Below are 20,177 nucleotides of genomic sequence, written 5' to 3'. Positions count from 1 at the left end.
TGCTATTTTAAACTTGAGCATTATAGACCAACAAAAATGCTATTTCTGACTTAAGCATCACAGACTAAAGAAAATGCTGTTTAAAACTTAAATATGTGAAATTATATAGATGATAGAGTTGCCTCTGTTCAGGAGTATTGCCCCCTCTTAATATTCATATTTGTGCCTCTGGAGAAATGGTGACGTCTTGAGATATTGGAGGACACTGTCCTACTTTTCACGAGATTCAAGAAATCTCACTCTTTTTTCTATTGCTCCTCCTTGAGTGCAGACGACTCTTTTGTTGGGTCGCCAACCTGTTTCTTCCATGAAACCTAATCATTGTTAATAAGACCTTTGCATGTTACACAATATTTGATTAACAAATGTGTGTTCAGTTGTTTTATGACATATTTTTATTGTGTTGCTGTTTGAATTTGATTCACCATGCTAAAGGGATTGTGGTCTCTTTCTACAAGGATTTCTCAAGATAACCTGGCTTAAGGATAATCCCCCTACTAGTAAATCCTGACGAAATATCCAAAATAACGTAGTATTTGAAGTCTTAATAACATTCACTCGTTATGGCTACATCACAATGGCTTATATAAGAAACTAGCCTGGGTGCCCGGCGTTGCCCAGGTGCTTGAAGATGTGTGTTGAGCAAAAAAAAAAAAATTAGTAGGCAGGCAGGCTCGAACCCGTAATATGAAGGAAGAAAAGAATGTAAAAAAAATAAACGTGACGTCTTTGCAGCCGCGTCCATCACCAAAGCGGAAGTGACGACGGTTTAAACTAAGGCTAGTCAATCGAAAAGAGGGGATAATTTTCGAAAACATCGGCGAAAATAAGCGACCCCTCCCCGTAGAAAAGTGCCCAGTTGAGGATGAAGGAATTACTGTTTTTAGCCGATTTTTCGATATTTGTCGCCCGAAGGGTCAAGCTCCAAAACGATACCTATCTTGTGAAAATCTGTTGCCTGTGTCGAAAGTTTTAGGCAAACATACATACATACATACAGGTTAGATTTATATTATAGATGATTCACCATCCCCAAGTGATGTTGCATCAAGTACTAAACTGGATACTCTACCAGCTTAGATGAATTCTTACCCTGGAATCAAATACAATCAAGAAACCATAGAAAGATATACTGTAACATAATTAATTGGTCAATTAAGGAAGGGAAATTAATGTTCTTAACTTCTTTAGTAACTCAACGTTTGAGAGATATGACAGAAATAGAAAGTAAATGCGCGGATATTGATATATCTCATAGCGAGATCAAGTTTTAGTCTAAGAAAGGACTCTTTGACTTCTGGAGTTTCGAATTGTGAAGAAAGCATTGGAGAAAGATTTCTCTGCTCATAATCGAACAATTTTATTTCCTTCTTTTTTTTTTTTTGTAAGAAAATCGAAAGTGCCAGGTGACTTCAAGAAATTTCCAGACTTTTTTTTTTTTACAGGCATTTAAAATTATTTAAAATTGTTTAAAATTATTTAAAATTGTTTAAAATTATTTAAAATTGCCGTAGACTTGAAAATTCAGTATGTCATTGCTATTCATCTGATGAGATGACTGACCAATGTCTATGATTTCAGGTTCAAATGAACAGGTATAGCAGGAATTGGAATACACTCTACTAAAGCCTGATTGTCACAACTGGCGAACTTCAAAAATGCAATCTGGACGTGAAGACACTTTTGACGGACGATATGCAATAAAATTCTTTTGTAAACTTGAAAAAATGCCATAGAAATGTATGGAATATTTCAGACTGCTTTTGGATCATCTTGTATGTAGCAAACATCAATTTTTGAGTTGCATAAAAGATTCAAGGAAGGCAGAGAGTCTGTGTGGGATGATGAGAGGTGTGTGAGGAGTAAGGAAGTCAGAACACAAGAGTTGATTGGCCAAATAAAGAATTTCATGGATAAGGACCATAGTGTTTTTATAGCGACAATAAGTCCACAGTTTGATGTCAGTGTGGGAACTGTACACACAATTATTTTCAAGAAACTGAATATTCGGAAGATTTGCACAAAGTTTATACCAAGTATGCATTATACTTGTCACAGATTATTTGATTAAGATGAGCATCAAGACAGTTCCTCATCCTCCCTATAATCCAGCCTTTTTTTACTGGGACGTTTGGTCATTCCCTAAGCTCTTAGAGGCTGTCGTTATAAGATTTTTTTTTTTTTGACATGGTAGACACTACTTATCAAGGTCCGGAAGCCACTCGGAGATAAGGGTTATTGCATGTAAAGTAATCGATGGGATAATATCGTAGTAATCACTAGTAATGGAGATTTGATAAAGTGTCATTATTTAAGGGGGCGGTTCATCAGGAATTTGTTTATGTTGGACTTGAAGACATCCAAGTTGTAGTCAGGTGAGAAACAGGCAAATGGAAGAGAGTTCCACAGGCGTGCACTTCTAAGAAAGAAGCTTTGTTCATGGAATCTACGTTTTGATTTAGGCACAGATAAAGAATGGGGAAAAATATTGATTGAGGAGATAAAAGAGGCAATGGGTCATTGATATGCTCACACAAGAGGACTTGGCGGAGTTGTTGGAATGGTACAACAATGCCTTGCAGCTAGAGGAGATTACTTCTGAAGGGACTAGAGTTTCCTATGTGTACTAGCGTACAAAAAATTGTACACCTCATACATATGTGTACTAGTGTACAAAAACCTGTACACCTCATACATATGTGTACTAGTGTACAAAAACCTGTACACCTCATACATATGTGTACTAGTGTACAAAAACCTGTACACCTCATACATATGTGTACTAGTGTACAAAAACCTGTACACCTCATACATACAAAAGGGGAAATAAAACGGAAGATATAAATTGATTTGGCGCCTGGACAAGGCGAAAAGGACTGAGAGAGAGAGAGAGAGGGGGGGAGACAGAGACAGAGAGAGGTGGAGAGGAGGAGGAGGAGGAGGAGGAGAGAGAGAGAGGAGGAGGAGAGGAGGAGAGAGAGATAGAGAGAGAGAGGGAGAGAGAGATAGAGAGAGAGAGAGAGGGAGGAAGGAAGTGAGAAGAAATAAACAAAGAAACCCACTGGGAAGTTGGCAAGTGCTCTGTAAACATATCATAAAAAGCTAAATATGTGATTAGCGAAATGGAGAAACTCTCATAAAAAAAAATAGGCGCCAAAAGAAAAAAAAAAACAGAATAGGTGGCAAAAAAAAAACAGAATAGGCGGCAAAAAAAAAAAGCTTCACAAACACGCTTTGATGGATGAGTGCCTTTTCGTTGACAAAGACGTAAGTAATACTTATTGATATGTTGAAAGAAAAGCAACGGCAAAAGCAATCGTATTATTTGGATTAGTTTCATATTCAGAAACGAAAAAATTACAGAATAAGAAACCAGAATATATTCATCTTTCTGCACGGATAATTCAGCAAGAATTAAGTCTCTCAGTATTAAGAAAATTAAACAATATAGATTTCTTTTACATTCACACAAACGTTAGGATAATGGATTAATAGTATATACATTACTAGAGCTCAAAATGTAATAAAATAATAGTTTAATAAATGTTCCGAATTTGTTAAAAAAAAAAACATTTTACTCCATACAATCGTTTCTGCACATCTAATAAAACATTTTTTTGATGTAACACAGTGCATATAAACGCGTGGTAAGTTATCGGCAGCAGCGAAGGATGACTGGCTGCGAAGTGATTGATAGCAACACCAGCAGCTGAAAAAAAGCCATAGGCAAATTAAGAAATTTGCGCCGGAAGAAAAAAGAAAAATAAAGGAAAAAAATGCAACACGTGCTCGAGCAGAAACAAAGTCGACGTCGAAGAAAACGGACGTGTAAATGCAAATGAGAGAAACGACTGGATAAAGCTAGCGAGGGGTTAGAGAGGCAATGTGTACACGGGGCGAGATGGACGATGGCAAGGAACTTTTATGTCAAAACAATTATAACGGTAATAAAAAAAAACTTTTGTTGAGAAAAAAACGCCGACAGGATTTTTGTTTATTTCTTTCCAGTTTTATTTTTATGAATTATTAAAGCTTTATTTTATGAATTATTAAAGTTTTATTTTATGAATTATTAAAGTTTTATTTTATGAATTATTAAAGTTTTATTTTATGAATTATTAAAGTTTTATTTTTGTGAATTAATAAAATTTATTTTATGAATTACTAAAGTAAAGTTTTATTTTTATGAATTATTAAAGTTTTATTTTATGAATTATTAAAGTAAAGTTTTATTTTTATGAATTATTAAAGTTTTATTTTATGAATTATTAAAGTTTTATTTTATGAATTATTAAAGTTTTATTTTATGAATTACTAAAGTAACGTTTTATTTTTATGAATTATTAAAGTTTTATTTTATGAATTACTAAAGTAACGTTTTATTTTTATGAATTATTAAAGTTTTATTTTATGAATTAATAAAGTGTAAAATCCACGTTACATTGATAGCAAAACTCAATGTTTTTGTACGGCTTCATCAGTTTACTATATATATATATATATAAAGAATAATGGAAATAGTATTCCGACAAGATAGAGAGATGAAAAAAGGAACAAACCATGTTATATGTCAATAAACGTTTGGTCTTTATTGCAAGACTTTATCCAGCAAAAGTCTTACAATATAGACGAAACATTAATGAACATATAACTTGGTTTGTTCCTTTTTTTGTCTCTTTATCTCGTCGGAATACTATTTCCATTATTCTTTTCGTGTGTGTGTGTGTGTGTGTGTGTGTGTGTGTGTGTGTGTGTGTGTGTGTGTGTGTGTGTGTGTGTGTGTGTGTGTGTGTGTGTATTGTGTGTGTGTGTGTGTGTGTGTGTGTGTGTATTGTGGACCCGAGAGCAATGGTTAAGGACAGTTTAACTTCCCCTGTAGTCAGCCCCCAAATGGGGCCTCACAACTGGATGTCGTTTAAGGTCATACTCAAGAGCACATGATTGGGTGTCGAATTCTTTCATAAAAAAGAGAAATTACAAGATTGTTTTAAAATAGTTTTCAGTTTGTTTTAGACGATAATTATTCTATATTAATCTGACTATGAAAAAAGATTTCTTTGAGTGTCAACCAATATTAAGAGACATGACTCCAAGGTTCTTGGCTCAGTAAGAAAAGACATTACTTTGAAGGCTTGTCTTCTAAGTGGGGTTCCACACTGGCATTAACCAATTAGTGTTTACTTGCAGGGAAATAGACATTAGTGGATAAGTCAACGAAGGAGTGCTGAGGTGGAAGAAAAGAGAAAGGAAAGAAAATATTCAAAGGAAACTAATTTGGAAGCTGTCACATTGAATGGATAATGCTGACCATTTTCTATGGAACGTCAAACAAAGTAGTTTTTAGGAACTGAATTAAATATAATGGAAAAGAAAGATCTTGTGAATTGGAAATTTCCGGATGAAGAAATCCATTATTTAGGAAATGATGTAAACAGAGAAATAAAGAAATGGTGGAGATTTTAGATAAGGAATTATTAGCAACATTCATGGACAGACTAGCATTTTCTTTTTTATTTAATACTTGTTGCATCTGCATGGTTCTAATACATCAGGCTGTCTGAAGATACTCATTTCCTGACCTAAAATGCACTAAAAAAATTTTATTGTTCTTTTTTTTTTTTGCAAAATTCAATCATGTTCTACAACATCAACAACAAAAACAATTTTTCTCTACAAAACAACCAAACAAAACACTGTGAATAAATATTTGAAGATATACAAAAATTTCAGCATTAAAAACTTTTATCAAAATTACATTATTAATTCACTATTAAATAATCCCAAAAGGGTTGATATGCCGTAAAACAAAACAACCAAACCAAACTTTATGAATAAATATTTGAAGGTATGAAGAACTTGAAGAATTAAAATCTTTTACTAAAATGACCGAATCCGGCATTAAATAACCAAAAAAAAAAAAAAAGGGTTGATATTAGTGATGGGATGATCCCAATATTTTTCTCAATTCCGATACAATTACTGATTCTGTACTAAATTCCCGATTCCAATACAATTACCGATTCTAATTCATATTCTTTATTAACCTCTAAATATTTAACTATAAAATTGTTATTTTGTCCAAATTACCATAAAAACACATGTTAAATGTGCTTACATTTTCTCAAATGTAAAAACACACGTGCGAAGGTGTGGTATTAGATTTAATATTTATTATTTTATTATTATTTTATTATTATTACCAGCAGTGGAAGATTAAAAAATAACATGAAATAGAATAAAAAAGACAATTAAAGTATCGCTTTTGACATCGGAAAATAGACACAAATTTTTCCGATTCTACATTGAATTTTCCACATTTCATACCTGTAGCATTCTAGCCTGACGATTCCCTACGGAGGATCAAACATGGAAGATTCCATGTAGCTAAATTATCATATATTTCTATAACTTATTATTAGGGCTCTGGCAACAACATATTCTTTTCATTCTTTTGACTCAAGTATATATCCGACGCAGTAAGACACAGTCAATCAACCGAGAACCACATCAGTATATATAAGAACATATAAGATATTTTTTTTTTTTTTTTTACACAGTGATCACCACTTATCAAGGCCCGGAAGCCACTCAGGGATAAGGGTTATTGCAAGTACATTACGTTAGTGTGGAGATTTGAAGTGTTTACTTAAGGGGGCGGTTCATTAGGAATTTGTTAATATTGGACTTGAAGACATCCAAGTTGTAGTCCGGAGGGAAGCAGGCAGACGAATCAGAGTTCCACAGGCGTGCAGTTCTAAGAAAGAAGTTTTGTTTATGGAATCCGCGTTTTGATTTAGGCACAGATATAGAGTGGGGGAAATTTTTCACAGTGGATTCAGCTAGACGGGTGTTTTTCGTGAAAGATTGGCGAGGGGGGACCAGAGATTGGAGTTCAGACGAGCACCTGCCATGGAAATAACGATAAAACAAGGATAGGCTCGCAACGTCTCTTCTGTGGGAGAGAGGTTGCAGGGTAGAGAAAAGGGCATCCCCACTAAGCCACGAAGTCTATTTTGTACTCTGTCAAGGCAGGATAGGCTGTTTTTAGCAGCTCCTGCCCAGATATGGCAACAGTATTCCATCCTTGGACGTACTTGGCTTTTGTATAGATAGAGAATTGCATCAGTAGTGAGATATCTTCTGGAGCGGTAGAAGGATCCCACCATCTTTCCAGCGACCTTGGCAACAGACTTGATGTACGTGTTCCATTTCAGATCAGGAGTAAAGGTCAAACCCAGAAGCTTGTCAAAACACGGGGCCTCACCCAGACGAGAGCCATCCATCACAATTGATGCCAGCTGGGGATCAGAGCGTTGATGATGTAAGGATAGGAGTTTGGTTTTGGATGCATTTCAGATGCTGCTGAAAGTAAAGTCAAGATGTAGTTTCGGATATATACTCAAGATTCAAAACAATGTAAAGAATATGCTGTTGTCACAGCCCTACTTATTACATAGCTCTACTCACATAGTATATGCAAGGCATAATCACGTTGATGCACCGGTTCTCGTCAGATCACCAAAGTTAAGCAATGTTGAGCCTGGTTCGTACCAGATGGGTGACCATTTTGGAATTCTAGGCGCTGTATGTGCTCTCCGCTTATCTCTGCATTTGTTTCTAGTCATTTTGTACACTTCATTTGCCACTGATATTTAACAATGTTGACTCAGGAGAGGTGTACTGGGAGATTGCGTACCTCCTGCCAATAAGACTTTCACGCGCAGCACCCCTTCGGTGTGTAACCATAGTCTGTCAAAGACTGAGGGATCCCTACACACGTGTTGAGCACAGTTGAAGCTAAATTATCATATATTTTCATAACCTATTACTTGGGCTGTAACAATCGAATATTCTTTTCATTCTTTTGACTCTCAAGTATATATCCATATCCGACACAGTAAGACACACTCAACAGAAAACCACATCAGTTTATATAAAAACATAAGATATTAACAGATATATACTCAAGAGTCAAAACAATAAAAAGAATATGCTGTTGTCACAGCCCTACATATTACCTAGCTTTACTCACGTATTGAGCAGAGTTGGAGTAAATAGTGAAAAATTTAACATGAAATTCCGACTTATACTAGCAGCAAATCTTTCCCCTTTGTCAAAAACATCACTCATGGAGTAAGAGGACTAAAGAACAAAGTGTATCACCTCATACTTTGAATTTGGGCCTTATAGATCATCTCTGCCTTCAACAGTAAAAAGCAAATTGTTGATATGCCACAAAATAGGAAAATCAAATATTATCAAACAAATCATAGAAGTATCTTTTTCGCTTGTTTTCGTTTAGTCTTGCATCATCTTGTAAATGGCAAGATGCAATAAGTTGTCTTGAGGTAGACTTTAGAAACGTTAGCTCTCATGCCTCATGAAAACAAAAAAAGTAAAACAAGAAGAAAAGAAATGCTTTCTCATCCAGGCGACTTTTGACCTTTTTAAGAGGAGCCTCAATATCTCATCGTCTTTGCAAAAGGTTACAATCAGCCCCTGGACCGTTTCTTCTACAGAGAAAACATCCACGAAGACTATTATTGTTACAGACTCGACATCTTCAAACTGTCATGTTGACCCGACACAAGTAGGACAAACCCGTTTAAGCGTTTCAGCAGAGAAAGCAGAAACTACATCTTGACTTTACTTTCAGCAGCATCGCAACTCTTGCTTTCATTTTGTCCTTTTAGTCTTCTTTTTCTATGAACAATGTTTCTGACAAAGGGGGAAGAAATGCTGCTTTCTATGTTGAAATCTACCCATCTAACAGTTATTGTTGGATAATTTTTGATCTGAGAAAAGTAATTTATTGTTTGTATTTTAAGCTTCTATTGCTTCATGAGGGGGAAAAAATGTTATCATTGTAAAAATCAAACTGTTGAGAATATTCTGGACGAAAGTAGAACTGTAAAGAATATTATGATTGAAAACAAATTGTTGAGAATACTATGATTGAACATAAATTGTTGAGAATACTATGATTGAACATAAATTGTTGAGAATACTATGATTGAAAATAAATTGTTGAGAATACTATGATTGAAAATAAATTGTTTAGAATACTATGATAGAAAATAAATTGTTGAGAATACTATGATTGAAAATAAATTGTTGAGAATACTATGATTGAAAATAAATTGTTTAGAATACTATGATTGAAAATAAATTGTTGAGAATACTATGATTGAAAATAAATTGTTAAGAATACTATGATTGAAAATAAATTGTTGAGAATACTATGATTGAAAATAAATTGTTGAGAATACTATGATTGAAAATAAATTGTTGAGAATACTATGATTGAAAATAAATTGTTGAGAATACTATGATTGAAAATAAATTGTTGAGAATACTATGATTGAAAATAAATTGTTGAGAATACTATGATTGAAAATAAATTGTTGAGAATACTATGATTGAACATAAATTGTTGAGAATACTATGATTGAAAACAAATTGTTGAGAATACTATGATTGAACATAAATTGTTGAGAATACTATGATTGAAAATAAATTGTTGAGAATACTATGATTGAAAATAAATTGTTTAGAATACTATGATAGAAAATAAATTGTTGAGAATACTATGATTGAAAATAAATTGTTGAGAATACTATGATTGAAAATAAATTGTTGAGAATACTATGATTGAAAATAAATTGTTGAGAATACTATGATTGAAAATAAATTGTTGAGAATACTATGATTGAACATAAATTGTTGAGAATACTATGATTGAAAATAAATTGTTTAGAATACTATGATAGAAAATAAATTGTTTAGAATACTATGATAGAAAATAAATTGTTGAGAATACTATGATAGAAAATAAATTGTTGAGAATACTATGATTGAAAATAAATTGTTGAGAATACTATACTTGAAAATAAATTGTTGAGAATACTATGATTGAAAATAAATTGTTTAGAATACTATGATTGAAAATAAATTGTTGAGAATACTATGATTGAAAATAAATTGTTTAGAATACTATGATAGAAAATAAATTGTTGAGAATACTATGATTGAAAATAAATTGTTTAGAATACTATGATTGAAAATAAATTGTTGAGAATACTATGATTGAAAATAAATTGTTTAGAATACTATGAATTAAAATAAATTGTTTAGAATACTATGATTGAAAATAAATTGTTTAGAATACTATGATAGAAAATAAATTGTTGAGAATACTATGATTGAAAATAAATTGTTGAGAATACTATGATTGAAAATAAATTGTTTAGAATACTATGATAGAAAATAAATTGTTGAGAATACTATGATTGAAAATAAATTGTTGAGAATACTATGATTGAAAATAAATTGTTGAGAATACTATGATTGAAAATAAATTGTTTAGAATACTATGATAGAAAATAAATTGTTGAGAATACTATGATTGAAAATAAATTGTTTAGAATACTATGATTGAAAATAAATTGTTGAGAATACTATGATTGAAAATAAATTGTTTAGAATACTATGAATTAAAATAAATTGTTTAGAATACTATGATTGAAAATAAATTGTTTAGAATACTATGATAGAAAATAAATTGTTTAGAATACTATGATTGAAAATAAATTGTTTAGAATACTATGATTGAAAATAAATTGTTTAGAATACTATGATTGAAAATAAATTGTTTAGAATACTATGATTGAAAATAAATTGTTTAGAATACTATGATAGAAAATAAATTGTTTAGAATACTATGATTGAAAATAAATTGTTTAGAATACTATGATTGAAAATAAATTGTTTAGAATACTATGATTGAAAATAAATTGTTGAGAATACTATGATTGAAAATAAATTGTTTAGAATACTATGATTGAAAATAAATTGTTTAGAATACTATGATAGAAAATAAATTGTTTAGAATACTATGATTGAAAATAAATTGTTTAGAATACTATGATTGAAAATAAATTGTTTAGAATACTATGATAGAAAATAAATTGTTGAGAATACTATGATAGAAAATAAATTGTTGAGAATACTATGATTGAAAATAAATTGTTTAGAATACTATGATTGAAAATAAATTGTTGAGAATACTATGATAGAAAATAAATTGTTTAGAATACTATGATTGAAAATAAATTGTTTAGAATACTATGATTGAAAATAAATTGTTTAGAATACTATGATTGAAAATAAATTGTTTAGAATACTATGATTGAAAATAAATTGTTTAGAATACTATGATAGAAAATAAATTGTTTAGAATACTATGATAGAAAATAAATTGTTGAGAATACTATGATTGAAAATAAATTGTTTAGAATACTATGATAGAAAATAAATTGTTGAGAATACTATGATAGAAAATAAATTGTTTAGAATACTATGATTGAAAATAAATTGTTTAGAATACTATGATAGAAAATAAATTGTTTAGAATACTATGATTGAAAATAAATTGTTTAGAATACTATGATTGAAAATAAATTGTTTAGAATACTATGATAGAAAATAAATTGTTGAGAATACTATGATAGAAAATAAATTGTTGAGAATACTATGATTGAAAATAAATTGTTTAGAATACTATGATTGAAAATAAATTGTTGAGAATACTATGATAGAAAATAAATTGTTTAGAATACTATGATTGAAAATAAATTGTTTAGAATACTATGATAGAAAATAAATTGTTTAGAATACTATGATTGAAAATAAATTGTTTAGAATACTATGATTGAAAATAAATTGTTTAGAATACTATGATAGAAAATAAATTGTTTAGAATACTATGATTGAAAATAAATTGTTGAGAATACTATGATAGAAAATAAATTGTTTAGAATACTATGATTGAAAATAAATTGTTTAGAATACTATGATTGAAAATAAATTGTTTAGAATACTATGATAGAAAATAAATTGTTTAGAATACTATGATAGAAAATAAATTGTTGAGAATACTATGATTGAAAATAAATTGTTTAGAATACTATGATAGAAAATAAATTGTTGAGAATACTATGATAGAAAATAAATTGTTTAGAATACTATGATTGAAAATAAATTGTTTAGAATACTATGATAGAAAATAAATTGTTTAGAATACTATGATTGAAAATAAATTGTTTAGAATACTATGATTGAAAATAAATTGTTTAGAATACTATGATAGAAAATAAATTGTTGAGAATACTATGATAGAAAATAAATTGTTGAGAATACTATGATAGAAAATAAATTGTTGAGAATACTATGATTGAAAATAAATTGTTTAGAATACTATGATTGAAAATAAATTGTTTAGAATACTATGATTGAAAATAAATTGTTGAGAATACTATGATTGAAAATAAATTGTTGAGAATACTATGATAGAAAATAAATTGTTGAGAATACTATGATTGAAAATAAATTGTTGAGAATACTATGATTGAAAATAAATTGTTTAGAATACTATGATTGAAAATAAATTGTTTAGAATACTATGATTGAAAATAAATTGTTTAGAATACTATGATAGAAAATAAATTGTTGAGAATACTATGATTGAAAATAAATTGTTGAGAATACTATGATTGAAAATAAATTGTTGAGAATACTATGATTGAAAATAAATTGTTGAGAATATTATACTTGAAAATAAATTGTTTAGAATACTATGATTGAAAATAAATTGTTGAGAATACTATGATTGAAAATAAATTGTTGAGAATACTATGATTGAAAATAAATTGTTGAGAATACTATACTTGAAAATAAATTGTTGAGAATACTATGATTGAAAATAAATTGTTGAGAATACTATACTTGAAAATAAATTGTTGAGAATACTATGATTGAAAATAAATTGTTGAGAATGCTATGATTGAAAATAAATTGTTGAGAATACTATGATTGAAAATAAATTGTTGAGAATACTATGATTGAAAATAAATTGTTGAGAATACTATGATTGAAAATAAATTGTTGAGAATACTATGATTGAAAATAAATTGTTGAGAATACTATGATTGAAAATAAATTGTTGAGAATACTATACTTGAAAATAAATTGTTGAGAATACTATAATAGAAAATAAATTGTTGAGAATACTATAATAGAAAATAAATTGTTGAGAATACTGTACTTGAAAATAAGTTGTTGAGAATACTATGATTGAAAATATAATTGTTAAGAATACTATACTTGAAAATACATTTGTTGAGAATACTATGATTGAAAATAAATTATTGAAAATTAATTGTTGAGAATACTGTAGTATAAAATACTATGATTGAAAATACAATTGTTCAGAAATTAGCAATGCAATTTTTGAAAATACTCCAATTGAAAATATAACTGTTTAGGATACTATAATAATTTTTTTTTTTTAGAAAACTAATGTAAATAACAACCGTTGAGAATACTATAATTGAAATACGCATTGTTGGAAATATATGATTATTAAAAATATTATTGAAAATACAACAGTTGAAAGTATGAAAATCACTGAAACAATCATTCATCAATATTCTTCTTTTACATAACTGGCATACACTGCAACATCTGCTACAAGACTGTTGATTTTGAATGCTTTCCTATGTGCACATGCATCATATAACGATGCCAAACTGTTCTATTTAACGAGTAAAAATCATTTTGAATGCTTTTAACAAAGAGACATTAATTCAACGAAAAAAGCGGGAATATCTAAACATGTGTACAACACCCACTGAGAAGCTTTATCTTTCTTTTTTATCGTTGATGTGACGAAATAAAAGAGAATAAATTTAAAGGGAAGAATAAAAAAAATGGTAAATGGTATCACAGAGATGATTACACGTTAGCATAGCATTAGCCGGGAAAAAATGAAATCTTTTTTTTTGGTTCAGCACAAAAGGCTTATTTGATGCACTTTTGTTGTTCAAAGCGCACAGGATTTGACACACTTGGTTTCTCAAAGAGCAAAAATTATTATATTTAAATAAATTTGACGTCCTTTTGAAATCAATATTGGTCTGTTTTCAAACAAGCAATATCAAAGAACAGTTACATATATATATATATATATATATATATATATATATATATTCTGTTTAATATACAAACATTATTGGTTACACATGCGCAAACATGTTTCAATGAAATCCCAATTCAAATAATACCACTTCATCATGAAAGACCATATGAGCAGTAGAGATTTTATTGGAAGGTGTGGTGAAGAAAAAGGAGTAGGAGTAGGGGGTGAAGGCAGAGAGGGGAGTATGATCCCAATGTGGTCAAGTTGTCACAGCAGGGAGATATTAGTATTACTTTAACTTATTGTTTATTGGCCTGAGCTTTTGTTTTCATCTGAAGTAGCGTTATACCCTCATGCCTGTTACTTCCCTATCTTTGGTTTTTATTGTTATATTTTTTTCTTTTAGGGTGGCGACTTCATAATCCATCTATTTTATTGATAGGCCCTTCTCTTTATTTATTCATTTTATTCCTAGCGTTTTGTATCCATTTGTTTTTTTTTTTTGTAAATTATTTATTTATTTAGTCATTAAATATATTTCTATATGGCCAAATTAACAGTCAGTGAAAAAATATACAAGTTTAGTTATATGATTTAAATAAAGCTGGTATATTAGGAGTTATATTTTCCACTCTACAGCGGTTTCCGAAGAAATTACACAGACAAGATTTTCATATCTATATATAAACTTAATTTCGATGGTTGTCATTCTTTCATTTGGGTTGTTTATTTTTTTATCCATACTAGCATATCAAAATATGTTATAAGTTTATATGCTTCGTCACAAAGATTTTCCAAACCATATACATGCAAATAGGTACATAATAGCATATATTTGTCTGTTGGTTGAGTATTCCATTCCCAAGCCACTCTAGTTGGAGTATTTAGTTATCGTTTGGGATCAATTATGTGGTTGGTTTCCTTATGAAACGTTGCTTCATAATAATACTTCTCGTATGTATTTAACAACATTTCAATTAATGTGATTTGGGAAATCATTGATGAAAATAAGGAAGAGAGTTGGCCCAGGATGGAACCTCGAAGGACGCCAGCATTATTTTTGATTTCTGCTAATATATATATATATATATATATATATATATATATATATATATATATATATATATATATATCGGCTAAATATAGACCAAAACGCATGATGAGTTTAAAAAATAAAAAATGAAAATAATGTTAGCTAACCAGGTTTCGTTCCTCACTTATTAAAGCTAAATCGAGGAAAATACGATTTAAAACAAACAAAAAAAGTCATGAATATGGCGGGGATAGAAAAAAAAAACAGAAATAAACGGGGGAAAAATTACATAGAGACTAAATTAAGTTCAAGAAGATTATCTTTATGCTTGCAAAGAGAATGTCTCAAAGACTTAATAAAAAGAGTCTCTAAAATTTTCAAATGATAGGGAGAGTGCGACTTACTAAGGATCGTAAACATGTCAGCACTGAAATTCGTGGCACACGCATGGTTATTTATAAGATGGTCGCAAATCGCAGAACCATACGTATTACTCAGAACATCCGAGGGTGAAAAATTTGCATAACGAATCTTTGAAGGCACATGCTGTTTTAAACGAAAATCTAATCTTTGCGATGTTCGCCCAACATAGTACGCACTGCAACTACATTTAAATAAATAAATAATATAATTATTATGGTGGGGGGAAGAACATCTTTGCGAATAGACTAAGGCCTAGTCGAAAAATAACATGCGGGTTCGATGCAAAATAACACCGTTGCACAGACAAAGAAATTTGCTTAGCAAATCGGTCACTGATGTTACCTAACCAAGGTAGACGTAGGTACACAGGACATCTATTAGCTATAATTTCTTTGGGTTTATGAAAATTAGAAACTTTCTTATTGATAGTAGTTTCTACAATATCCATTACGGCGGGTCTTAGTTATAAATTTGAGTTCGTCATCCAAATTAACCTCAGAACAAATTATCAAGGCCCTATGTGCTAAAATTTTAATTAAAATATATTTTTGGTTCATAGAGCAAAAAGAGTCCCAACGCGTATAGAGACCCGTAAAAGTTGGTTTACGATAAATAGAAGTAAGAAAACACGAGGATGTCTTGGACACAAAAACATCCAAAAACGGAAGAGTAGAATTCGTTTCCTTGTCTACGGTAAACTTAAGGGCTGGATGAACGTTATTAAGGGACACAAAAAAGCATCAGCATCCGTCTCGTTGTCAAATAAGCAGAAAGTGTCGTCAACGTAACGTAACGAATAGACCCTCGTCATGAAAACCCACAAAGATATTAGCCAACGCTGGTCCCAATGGGGAACCTATGGCTACACCATCCGTCTGTCTATACATGATATCGTTGAAACTGAATTCTACCGACATGGTGGCAAATTTCATCAATTCTACAAAAATATTTTCTGGTATTGGGGGAGTCGGAAGTTTACTCCAATATAAAGCGTCAGCACAAATATTAATAGTCTCTAACAATGGGATGCAAGTAAAAAGACTGGAAATATCAAAGGAACACATAAATTTGTCTGAATGAGTATAATTGTGTATAAAGTTAGCAAAGCTAAAAGAATCTTTAATACAATATGAACTATAAAGTTCCAAAACAGGTTCTTAAATAATTGTCAACCATTTTGCTAGCTTATGTTGACAAGACCCTATCATAGATAATATGGGTCTCAACGGTATCCCCTCTTAATGGGTCTTAGGTAAACCATACAAACGAGGGCGAATAGTAGGACGAATTAAATCAGAAATGAAAGTGGGAAGAACACCACTTTTGACCCATTTGACAAGTTGCTTTTGGAACTTGGTCTCAATAGAAATAGTAGAATCATGAGTATCTACCGGATCCAATTTAACAAATTTAGAGGTGTCCCCCAAAATAGTCAACATTTTATTGACATAATACTGGTGATCCATAATGACAACACCAGAACCTTTATCGGGTTTTGTGATGACTAAAGATTTATTATGGCGAAGTGCTTTGATTATACGATAATGTTCACTTCGCCATTTTGCTTCACAAAATGAAATGGGTGTGCCCGCATAAGAATGTGCGACGTCATTAAGTTTCGCCTTAATATCACTGACCATAGAGTCGGAAACAGGAGAAAGTCTTTTTAATTGAGCAAAAAAGAAAAAAAAAACCCTTCAAATTCAGCATATATCTCTTCACGCTTTGGGGGTATGGGAGGAATGCAGAAGTCCAAGCAATGCGAAAGAATATTAAGTTCAAGTTCAGACAACTGCGCAGAAGAAAGATTTAAGACGTTCTGAGTAACAATAGGGTTCGTCGAGCAACCATATTTTTTGAAGATCAAATGTTGCAAATTCTTTTGATTTTTTAACGATAACCTAGAAAGGCTACGTTCGTGAATTATTGCAACATATCTAGAAAATCTAATTTTGTCAAAAAACGACACTGCCAACCGAATCTTTCCAAATTTCATGATATTTCTTGTTTAAACGTGCCACATTACAAGAAAGCTTAAACAAAAAATTAGAGATAAAATCACTTTCAATTTTTTGTCCAGGATGTAACTTAGCTCGCTCTATTTTAAATAAAATAAAAGCGGGACAAACTTTGTTGCTCAAGCACGAATTGAAGAAGGTCTGATTTGACTTTTAATTTTTATTAATGCATTTAATCTATTTATTAAATCAGGTTAAATTTTAGAGACTCTTTTTATTAAGTCATTGAGACCTTCTCTTTGCAAGCAAAAAGAAAATCTTCTTGGACTTAATTTAGTCTCTATGTAATTTTTCCTGTTTATTTATTTATCTTTTTTCTATCCCCGCCATTTTCATGACTTTTTTTGTTTGTTTTAAATCGTATTTTCCTCGATTTAGCTTTGATAATTGAGGAACGAAACCTGGTTAGCTAACCTTTATTTTCATTTTTTATTTTTTAAATTTATCATGCTTTTTGGTCTGTATTTAGCCGTTATAAAATTCTGTATCCTCTGGAAAATTTTCATATATATATATATATATATATATATATATATATATATATATATATATATATATATATATACTAGCAGGTTGCCAGGTCGTAAAATATGCTTAAATATGATATTTTAATTCATGCCGAATATGTATTTATTATTAAAGAGAAAATTCGTTATCGATTATCATATTGAACCTAATATATAGTAGTGAGATCAAAACTAAATATATACACACACATATACCAGCTCTGTCCTCCATCGAGCACTCTAATAATCACGTGGGTTTCACTGGATTTACATCTAGAAAACCAATCTATACAACCATTATATTAATATATACATATATGTGTGTGTGTGCTTTATTTTTTTACTACTGTTTTATCTGTTTAGTTACATATGTTTCGGATGTTGGACCATGTTTACGATCCAGCAGCCTCGTCAGACCTTACAGAAAAACTAAGCCAGAGGGTTTATGTATATATATATATATATATATATATATATATATATATATATATATATATTGTTGTAGAAAATACCCAGAACTTTGTACATTCGCATTTGAAACCAGTTGATTCTAAAGGCCTGATGAAGCTGGAATTTAAAAGAAATCACATCTGAAATATGTATGCAAATATGTAGCTATTGACGTTTGTATAAAAATGAAAATATGTACATGTCCGTTTGTTACTATTGGGTCATAGGTAAGTTTTTTAAAATTTCATTAATAACATATGCGATAAACATTTGTTACATTGAATAAAGTAGTTGAAATTTAGTTAACGGCTAAAAGCAGGCAAGAATTTGTGTGGTGGAGAAGGAAATCGAGTCATGTATTTCCTCGTATATTATTCTGTATCTGAAAACAATATCATTTCTAATAATGTTTATTTGTTTGTGTCTGTGTTTAATAAAAATCATTATAATAAAAAAAAGCTGTATTTAACAAAAAAGTCATTTAATAAAAAATATTCTGTTTTCTAATATTGTTTCAATGTAATTTTATTACGTCAGTTACAATATTGTTTTATTTTGATTTTAAAATTCTTTTACAATAATTACGTCAATTTCAATAGCTAATCAAATTACATTCTTTCAGACGGTGTAACCCCAAATATATCCCCGTATTTTGCTCATATTTTTCTTTATCTAAACTGCAGGACCTTTTTTCTTTGTTTATACATGTGTTTACTTACCTTTATGGATGTATCACATGTAGTTTTGTTTGTTTAGTTCATTTCTTACGCATATTTATTCCTATATATTTATTTACACACATTTTCACATAAAAGATTGTATGCAAAATATTCGTAAAATGTTTGTTATAAATGCATCAGTTGTGGAAATGTACCGCATATGATTTTTGTTATTAGATATTTTTATATAGATCACAGGAACGTCATCGGACGTATTAAAAAACGCAAATAAACATTAATTTATAAAAGAAGTTACTTAATATTACATATTATATACATATTATATTATATATATATTATATTTGAAAGCAATATTTTTTCTCAAATAAAATGTGCGAAAAAAATATATACATATTTATTTGAACACAAAAACCAACATTTTGCCAAAATAGCTACTTATTTCATTTGAAATATTATTAGGAATATGCCCCCTCCCCCAACGTACATTTTGCCGGGAATGCAAAAACTTGCATACATCAATTATGCTTATGTTTTTATTGATATTAATCTTTCGCAGTAGTTTAATGCATATTATCTCGCTTTTTAATGGTCGCATTTTTAATGGTCGCATCTTTTGATCTTACACTTCGTCGCAGTTTCGTTTTATAAATAAAAATGTAGTCGCAAAGAAGGTAGTAGAAAAAACAATTAAATTAATAAATCCCCTGTATTTTTCCTTTCCAGTTATTAGTACGTAAATTTTCTTTCTCTTTTTAAATTTTTACCTTATCCCTAAAACTTTATTTTTTGTTGAATTAATATCGATCTCACATTTTGTTGGGTTACTAATTTTTTTTTTTCAAATTCGATTTTAAAGATTTACAGACACTCTTTCGGGAGAGGCTTAATGCCTATGACACCAGCTCTACAGCCCGAATTTCGATAGGCTTAAATAACAGACGTTCTTTACGAAGTTTTTATTCCATTTTTTGCCATTAGTTTTTATAGATGAGGCACTAAAGTTACACGCAAAAGAAAAAAAAATCAACCAGCAATATTAATTTAACATTTTTCAGGAGGTTATTACATATTCATAGATAAATGAATCTCATA

The 20,177-nt window shown here is 30.0% G+C and overlaps 1 protein-coding gene across 2 annotated transcripts in view; it reads right to left on the bottom strand.

The window, feature by feature from the left end:
• The window catches only part of LOC145241299 (uncharacterized), a 548,760-nt gene that overhangs the window by 238,342 nt on the left and 290,241 nt on the right, over positions 1–20,177 (bottom strand). The gene's annotated exons all lie outside the window — the stretch shown is intronic.

This window comes from Euprymna scolopes, chromosome 20 (genome assembly GCF_053919585.1).
Source record: "Euprymna scolopes isolate OS-2025 chromosome 20, ASM5391958v1, whole genome shotgun sequence".
Lineage (NCBI taxonomy): Eukaryota > Metazoa > Mollusca > Cephalopoda > Sepiida > Sepiolidae > Euprymna > Euprymna scolopes.
Note: the sequence above shows the minus strand (reverse complement) of the source record. Positions and strands in the feature narration are given on the sequence as shown.